The following is a 9,166-nucleotide window of genomic DNA, read 5'->3' as shown; positions in this document are numbered from 1 at the left end:
CTAAGGAACGCTGGACCGACTGACATCACCGGCGGCTGGGTCACGTCACTGGAGGCTAGCCGCACTATCGAGCTGATGTCAGCGAGCATTGTTGTCGTCAAGTCATGGAGCCGCGTGTCCTGGGAACCGGTGCAGGTGCGACTTGTTCGAGCGATCCCGTCCAATTGGCTCCACGGGACTATAGTCAATAGCAGCACTCCGAGCATCATGTATTATTCACAGAGTATTTACACTTTTGTTGTCTCTTTGAACGTGTTAGAGAACGCAGGCGTGTTCGGTCAAGGCTTCCTTGTCGCGCGACAACGCCTCCCTGCCGATGTTGCTAGAGACAATTGGTGACGTTATAGATTTTACGGGATGGTATCGGCGTAGACGTGCCGTGTGTTAAGGAATAGGGCCAGTGACGGGTGTGTGTTAATTTTTCACGCCCGTCTTCTTTGCGATGTGGCAGTGACGGTGTTAATTAAGCCGTTATAGTACGAATTAAGATGTCGATAAATAGTATTTCGTAAGCTAATTAGATTTGAAAAGTATTTACCGTCATCGTCGCGTATCTTGCAGTTGTGTGTTTTAACTCATCGCCTAAGTGTGACGCATTTCCACAAATACGCTACATTGTTTGCTAACTATCAAAGCAGATAATTTAATCATTAACATCTATCTATAATCATAATAATTGATTAGGCATGATGGTGTTGCAAACAGGTGATGTGTTGTAAAAAACGGTGTTTTATGTATCATGCATCGTTCGGGCAAAAATTTTAAATCCTTAATTTTTTGGCAATGGTGTTTAAAAAGAAACGGCTAACAATTGCTTTCAGTATACGATTGCACTTCACGTAGGAATCGCTTCAGATGGCATTACATGTTGCAATAAGAAATTCTTTGTTCATTCCGTGCTAGTGGGAAATGCCAACCGCTGGAGAAAACATGTATTGTATTCATTGAATGGAAAGGAATGGTTATTGACGCGCGGGGACTATCTCATTATAGTATGACGATTTTTGTTGGTGCCCAATAATAACACTAAGTCTACTCACATTATATGTCGCTTTGGCGACAGTATGCATCAATAGACTGTGATTATGCCATGTAAAGTTATGTTAGACATATTAAAGGGCCAGAGGTAGCGGTGTGTGGCACATGCATATGTAGGAGATGCGGGTGTTATGGCTGTTAGCATAGGTAATCAGGGATAGCGGTTATGACTATCATTACTTATTATTGGACAGCGTTAGTAATGTCTTCGGTATAGGTCATGAAGCAACAGCACTGGTCAAGCACATACAGAAACGCATACGCGCACACGCGCACACATAGAGATAGAGAGAAGGGAGTGAGAGATAGAGCGGGTGGGATCGGAGGAGAGCGCAGGGCACAGGAAAGCGATAGAAGGGGAGTAAACGAGGGAGGAAATGGAGAAACACAGCTCCATATCACAGTCAATGCGTTACTGTCGTTCGTACGGTCGATTAATGGGGCCAGTAATGTTGTTAAGTATTTATTCGCACATCGGCAGAGCATGCGCCAACGCAAGACTTTACTCGAGTCACTTGCAACAAGACCCGTTTCCATCATTTGCCTTTATCTCCTACTCTATCCATTATTTATTTGAATAACCTATCGACAGAGTCGGTATGTATATACGTGCACTGTCATATTACCACCACTAGATTGTAGTAGAACAGAATGTCGGTTCTAAACATTAGGCACTGCACGCACAGGTACCGTACTGAATACCAACAATATAACTATTCGTTATATAATATCAAGAGTAGATAATAGAGATCTATATAATCTCTATTATCTACTCTTGATAATATTCATGTAAGTTTGACAGTTACGTTTCTTATGAAAATCGTACGCGTGTACACGGGCGCACAACCAAAGGCTTGCAAGTGCATATAAATAAACATGTACGCACGAACGAAGACACACCACTAACACGCGCGCGCACGCACACACGCACGCATACACACACGCGCACACACATACACACACCACCCTACACATGTGCGCGAGAGAGAGGGCGAGAGAGCTTAGAGAGTACGCACTTACAGCATTTGACATTACTACAGCACTGACAGCTTTACTGTCATTAAATTAAATAAATCTCTTATGGTAGTAGTAATATATCCCGCAGCAAGAAATTATGACGGCATGCAACATTGTCCCCGTGCGTAATAATAGAACGGTGGCGGAATTGCGTTACTGATTTAATAGGTAATTCCTTCACTCGAATTTCAAATAAATTAGTCTAGGACCTCGCAGTTCTTCGGTAAGATATCAGAAAGGTTTCTGATTAAGGTGATGGTGATAGCTAGCATCTACTGAACCTGCTAACTAGCAGGAAGCGTTAGGATGTGTGCACGGCCATGAAGATTGCATCTCTCCATAGCTATAAAAATTTGGTTAGTACTATTTATCCGCATGTAATAATATTCGTAACGCAAAAAGCACCATTTAATTCGATTTCCTTTCGCTAAGCTGTGTCAATTTTAATGAAATTTATTTTGTACGTGAAGGGTGTGTTTTTGTCGGATTAAAGCATGTATAGAGATATACAGACATACATACATACATACATACATACATACCCTACATACATACAATACATACATTCCCCCCAAAAAAATAAAAAACATACATACAATCAGTGGAACATACATACCATACATCACAAGTACATACAGTCACCATACCATACATACATACATAGCATACATACACTACATTACAACAATCACATCACATACATACATACATACATACATACAATACATGACATACATACATACATACATACAGTACATATCATACCATATCATAAGTACATACATACATACAGGTACATACAATGACATACAATTAACATACATGACATGACATTAACAGTACATACATACATACATACATAACATACATACATACATACAGTAGCATACATACATACATACATACATACAACATACAGTCCATACATACAAACATACATATCGATACAGTACAACATACCATACAGGTACATACATACATACACTACAAGTACATACACATCTACATACAGTACATAACATACAACAATACATACAATATCATCTACATACATAACATACATACACGTACATACATACTAATATCATACATACATACCATAAATTCCAGTGACAGATTACAAACATATCCATCGCTACATACAGTACATACAGAGAGTCATACATACATACAGTACATACATACGCAGTACATAACATACACTTACAATCCATACATACAATACATACATACATGACATACATACATACATACATACATATCATACAATACCATACATAAGCATACATACGATACATACATACATACCATACATACCATACATACAATAACATACATACATGACAAGTACATACATACATAACATATCAATACATACATTACATACAACATACATACATACAGTACATACATTAAATACAGTAGAAGCATACATACATAGCATACAGTACAATACAAGTACAATACGATACATACATAGCAGGTATCATACAGTTGACCGATACATACATACATACCTACATACATACATACATACAGTACATAGGCATACAGACAATACATATAACATAACATATCATACCATACATCACATGACATAGCATACATACCTACATGACATACATGTAACATACAAGTACATGACATAACCATCACAGGACATAGCATACATACATACATACATACATAGATGACAATACTACTACAGTACATAACATACCATACATACATACATCCACTACCAACATACATAGACATACATTACAGTACACAGTACACACATTACATAACCATACAGTGACATAGATACAGTAACAGATACAACAGTAGCAGTACATTACCCATACAATAGCGGACCGGAGGCGAAGGGGCTAACACTAACATATGCACTCGAGACCATGAGATTCTTAGACATGGCGATCATACATACATACTACATACATACATAACATACATACAATACATTACTATAGCATACATACGATACATCTCAATAAGACATACATAATACACTACATACATACATACATACCATTACATGCCATACATACATACATAACAGTACGATACGATACCATAACATACACTACGATACCGACATACATACATAACACTACGATAACAGTACATACATACATACATCACATACATACAGTATCATACAATACATACATACATACATACATAGCATAATCATACATACATACATTACAATACATACATGACACTACATAACCATAACAGTACATTATACATCACATAACATACAGTACATACATACATACAGTACATCTACATACATACACACAACACACCCCGGCCCGAGCACATACATTACATACATCGCATAGCAGACCGACAGGTTCAGACAGACAGAACAGAAATGCTCCAAGAAAGATCTAGGTCTGGATGTTCAATTGAGGGCATTACGTTACCCGTATTATTTCTAAATAATAAGCAAGCTTTCATAAGTTATTGTTGGAGGACAACTAATCAGACCCGTTCTACAGCGCGATGTAAAAAAGTAACTTTGCAGCAAATCGTGGAGGAGTCATAATCGACCACTAAGCAAAAGTCCATTAAATACAAACGTTCAAAAAAATTCTAACCGCACATTGTGTGTTTTTGTCGGATTAAAGCCATGTATAGAGATAATACAGACATACATACAATACCATGCAGACAGACAGACCGGACAGACAGACAGCCAGACAGACAGACAGACAGACAGACAGACAGACAGACAGACAGACAGACAGACAGACAGACGATCAGGACAGACAGACAGACAGGAACGACAGACAGACAGACAGACAGACAGACAGACAGACCAGAACAGACAGACATGACCAGACAGACAGACAGACAGACAGACCAGACAGACACGACAGACAGAACCAGACAGAACAGACAGACCAGAGCAGAGCAGGATGGAGAGTGCTGCGAGGGAGATAGTTCTGGATGTATTGAGCATTAGTTACCGCTATTATTTTCTAATAAACAAGCTTTCATAAGTATTGTTGGAACAACTAATCGACCCGTTCCGACAGGCGATGTAAAAGTACTGCACAATGTGGAGGAGTATATCGATCCTAGCAAAAGTCATGTAAATACAAACGTTCAAAAAAATTCTAAATTATTTAGTCAAAACAAATCAAGTTGAGGTGGGTGTATTCATGCCTCAATTTAAATAGACCGTCATTACAGCTTCATCCTTGGCACGTTTATCATTCTAGCTAACGTCTACGACGTAAACTACCTAAGTTTCTCCGATGATAATGCTGGTAGTTAGTAAATAAATGTCTAATCTTAAACCCCTTCCTGATTACTTCATTGATCATTGGGAACAGCGAAATGGATGACCACGTCTATTAAATTTTTAGCCTCATTTTAGGGCCTAAGGCACGTGAAACTAGGTATATGTGCAAGCAACCTCTTACTCTGTATTACTTGTTTACTTTCGTTACGTTTAGTTATTCGAATTTTTGGTTTTCATGTCGAATTCTAATGTTTTAATGTGGCGAGTCTTGGATAAGCTCACCAGTGGAGTTCATTGCTCCTTCCTAATTCCGTAGAATATATATATATATTGTATATATTAATATTTTTGTTATCGCTAGATTTGGAAACGATCGCTATTTAAATTTGTCGTTTCTTTGCCGAGCCGTTGCTAATCACGTGCAAGGTCTGAGATTTAAAAAAAAAAGTGTAATTAAATAGTGCCATGCTCTCATGACAAAACTTAAATAGCATTGAGTGAGAAATGTTAGTAAAGCTAGGTTACAGATGCACTCGCAGTTTCCACATTATGAACCTTCGTGACAATGAATTCCTCATACATTTGATGTAATTCTTTCATGCTGTAACCTCGGTGTGGCGTGCGTACCAGACTGCAGCGTACATTGCAAACATAATTAATCTGAACAAATAATTGTTATGAAACAATCAATGCCAAATTAAGTGAATTGATAATGTTAGAAAAATAAGAGGCATGTGATTAGCATAAATTATTCAGCTTCTCTCGGAATAAAGTACTTCTGTCAATAATCCTACTATTTTAGTGACTTAGGGTGCAGCTGTTGTTTCCCGGAGTATAATGAATTTTCATTGCCTTGAGTAAACGCCAACGAGAAGGACTATGCTTAGGTTATGGAGAAAGTATCGCACGTGAAAATAACTAACCTGTTTACTATTTATTTCTATTACTATTATAATAAGACCCAAAATATTTGTGTAATTATTAGTAAATTTGATTTGTATAAGTGAAACATTGTGCAATAAAAAATCAATTGATATGCCGATGTTGACTTTGAATGTCTTATATCGGTTAAATCAGCAATATACTTTTTGGTACATAATATCTTTTTGTTGCTATGCCAGAGCCAGATTATATACTTAATATATATATATATAATATATAATATATGATTTTAGTATGTGTATGTATATATATATATATATATATATATACTATATATATACTTATAATATATATATATATATATACTTAAATATATACATTGTGACGTGTGTAAAATCTTATTAATATTTCCATTGTTTATTTAGGCCTGTTTCATGTTCATGGTTTCTATTTTTGCCAAGAATAGATTTTTTATTCGTATTTGTACTAAAGGGATCTTTTAGTTCAATTTTAATCAATTAGAAAGTAAATGAATTATTAGATGGATTAGTATATTCAAATAAATGTCTTGTCTGTCGAAATTAATAGGTATGAAAAGCATTCAATATATATTGCCTAATCTGGTAATCTTTGCAATTGTAAAATGACGTGTAAATCGACGTGCAACAAGGGCGAAAGCATCACAGTGACATCGCAATAGCGTGCACAACCAGTGCCCAGTTACTGTTCTTAGCACAGCTTGGACAAGCGAGGGTGTACGGGTTAGAAGTCGCCTTGTAAGAGCGTCTTTTTCAAATCAGCGAACACCGGTAGACACACATCTCGTAGATTAGCTGGTCGACAACAGAATCCGCACTTGATGGCGAAATCAAATTCGTTGAGTGTGTAATTTATGTCAGATGCCCTAAGTTAATGCCATCGACCTGATCATTACTAATGCGAGAAATATAATGTTGCCATGCAATCACTCCGTGTAAGTTTTTTAATGTAACTGTTGCATATCTTCGGTGAATCCAGTACAAAGTTTTCCAACGACATAGTAGATTTTTTGAAACATGACTATATGAAGCAGAATCTGTAATGCGTATAATAGTAGGAGCGTAGCTAACCGATTTTGCATGGGGAAAGTCATATGCGGTTTACGTTCTTGGCAGTAGACCGGGAGCAATTCGCCATTGGCCATACTATGTAACAGTATCTACATTTTTCTAAGGTCAACTGCCCAATTGCCCCCTATGCACCACCCCCGCTAGCACTGATTAGTATATATATATATATGTATATATCATATATTACTAGTAGATATGCGTATAATCCGGTCCATGCAACTACTTTAAGGCCTGTTTAGACTTTAACTTATACTCACGCTAATTTAAACATCAGTTGCAGCACGCCAACTATATTTACATTACCCGCGTTTCACAGGAGGCCGTTAAATATTTACGACTATACGGCTTAGAAACCCAGAATGGAAATACAGAGCAAACACGGGCGCAAGAGAAAGTGTTGCGGTTAAATAATGCAGACATTCTAACTCAATCGTTTCTCGCATTATGCCAAATCTAAAAGTTTGTTACTGACTTATTATAATGTTATTGGTCATGTGTAAATTGTTATTGCGCAGGTTAGGCACATACCACAAGTATGTGGCGTGTGTGCACGCGCGTGTGTACGCGTGCGCGCGTGCTTGTGTGACTGCGAGCGTGTGTTCGTGTGTACGCGCGTGTGTATGTGTGTGTGTGGGGGGGGGAGGGGGAGGGCGTGCGTGCGTGCGCGCGTGTGTGCGTGTGTGTGCGCGCGTTTGAGCGTGCACGCGCGCGTGTGAGTGCGTGCGCTGGCGTATGTGTGTTTGTGCGCGTTTGTTTGCGTGCGTTTTTGTTGCCCCCTTATTTCCATTATTCTATCCTTTCAGGACAAAACGGGATCGCAGTAAATTGATGACACACACATAGTGTAAGGTGACTAGTTAATGGACGGGAATCCGACACCTCGCAGCCGAATCTCAGCATTATACGAGAACACCGACTCGTTGCATGCCGGAGGCAAAGACTACTAGCAGAGCGAGAAAATGGACAGAATGGCTCCAAGATGGCAGCAGGCGAGAAAATGCGACCGGAATGGCCGCACTTCCAGATGGGCAGCAGCTCCCATCATACACATTATCTGGCTACCCGACTGGAAGCAGCGCTTCCGATGAGCAACCTGAGTCCACTGGCGGGATGACGGGTAATATCTCGCGCAAACCCTGCCGTGCACCTCAGCGCGTACAAATAGTGTGAGCGGCGATAAGGCAAAGATGGCAATGTAACCAGCAGTCTAAGCGTAATCGAGCGATGGAAGTGGATGCCCAACCAAGTGGTGTAACCTCTAAGCGCGCTGTGCGGATGCTAAGCAGTCCGAATTCGAACGCCCTCCGTCTTGGTGCATCGAAAAACACAGAATCGTTCAGCTTTGCCAGAACGCCCCCCGCCAGGCTGAAGAGAAAAAAAGACAAAAAAAAAAAAAAAAGAAAAAAAAGCACACGAAAACACACAACAGAGAAGAAAAAAAAAAAACCATAAAAAACCCACATAAAGCGTCGGTCCTGCGAAGAAACCAGACCGTCGAGGTGACGTCAGTAAAAGTAGGCGGCACGAGAAAGGTTCGACGAATACGAACAACATCAAATATCAAGCGCAGTAAATCGCCGATATTGCCCGACCATATTGGCCGAGCAACCAGTGCGGCAAATAAGTAAAGTAGATAAGCGCCGGTAGTGCAGCACGCGAACACAAACAAGAAGTCCGTAAACCCAAAGGTAAAGTTTTGTGTTTTGTGGGCTGACATGAGTTCGCCATGGTAACCACAGTGTCTGGCATCCACTGGGTATATCGATTCATACATATTTTGAAAATTCACGAGTTAAGCGAGTATACGAGAAAGACGTTTAGCAAAATTAACAGTAATTGCTGCTGCGAACATACAACATGC

The sequence above is a fragment of the Priapulus caudatus genome, unplaced genomic scaffold, assembly GCF_000485595.1.
Source record: "Priapulus caudatus unplaced genomic scaffold, Priapulus_caudatus-5.0.1 Scaffold352, whole genome shotgun sequence".
Taxonomy (NCBI): domain Eukaryota; kingdom Metazoa; phylum Priapulida; class Priapulimorpha; order Priapulimorphida; family Priapulidae; genus Priapulus; species Priapulus caudatus.
Note: the sequence above shows the minus strand (reverse complement) of the source record.